The following is a 1,267-nucleotide window of genomic DNA, read 5'->3' as shown; positions in this document are numbered from 1 at the left end:
TAGCATAAGTAAATATGGGGGTTGTGGCAGGAGAGTTCTTGCAGGAGGACGGAGGTGGGCCCGGGCTCACACTGTCATGCTCAGCTTCCAGCTAGTTGGCACTAAGGCTCCTTGTCAAAAAGCAAAATGTAAGCAGATTTGTGCCAACTGGGCAGCACTGCCTGGCAAAGATGGTGGGCAACCCTGGAGCTCCTGAGCATCACCAGGCTGCGACAGCAGCAGCAGCAAGCCCCAACAAAGCTCAGGAGAATTCAGATGCCTAAACTTAGGAGTCCCTTTTCTGCTGAGACACCCCCACGTCTGGACCATGAAACACTTATTTCTTACGACATTGTAGGATTACAACATTCAGAGATTAATATCTAAATTTGATAACCATTTGGCTGCTTCAAGGGTAGCTGCATTGATTTTTAGATCATTGTTAAAAGGTCTAATTGGGCAATCATTCACAATGTGTTGCATCGTCTAAAAAAAATCGCACCACAATCGCAACCCGGACTCTCTTTGGTTCTCCATTTATGGAGCAGGTGTCCACATTTTCCATGAAGTGTCTGGATGCAATTCAGGGAGGACCAAATCTTTCTTGGTAGGTCAAATCCTAGCTGGGGAATTGTAGGGTCACTGACAATGTATTTCTGCGGTAGGCTGGTATTTGCCCAGGCTTCCCTCCATTGTTCTTTGGTGCTCTTGTTATCATCATAGAGCTTCTTGGCATATTTCCAGAAGGGTTTTCTAGATTTGAGTCTATCCAGGGGTGGCGTAGAGATGTCTTTGTTGATTGGGAGGTTTGGGTCACAATAGCTTTATGGTAGTCTCTCACACATGTGGCGTTGCGGCGGAGCTGTGGGAGAGCAGTGTTTGCTGGGCCTGGAAGCCGTGGCAATGGCGTACTTTTTAGCGTTCCTGATATAATCCGCATAGCTGCAGCTCTAGGCAAAGCCCAAAAAAGGGTTTCAGTTGCACGGGGCCCTTTCCTTCTATACCGGCATCAACCTGAAATCCCTCATGCTGCACTTGGCTAGGCGCATGTTCCCGAGGGATGAAGCGGGCACAGCGCCCCCTCTCCGCAGAGGCGCGGGAGAGGCTGCGCGGAGCCCACAAAGGGTTAACTTGGCCCAGGTGCTGTCTTCTCTGCCCCTCCCTCTCGCCTGTGCGCCGTGCAACCAACCTTGCCACCGCCACCAGTCTGCTGAACATGCTGCTAAAGGCGGGAGGGAAGGGGGCGGGATCAGTGCAACAGCTGGCAGCCCTGGCAGCCTATCTTACC

This window comes from Alligator sinensis, unplaced genomic scaffold (assembly GCF_000455745.1).
Source record: "Alligator sinensis unplaced genomic scaffold, ASM45574v1 scaffold1581_1, whole genome shotgun sequence".
In the NCBI taxonomy this organism is placed as follows: domain Eukaryota; kingdom Metazoa; phylum Chordata; order Crocodylia; family Alligatoridae; genus Alligator; species Alligator sinensis.
Note: the sequence above shows the minus strand (reverse complement) of the source record.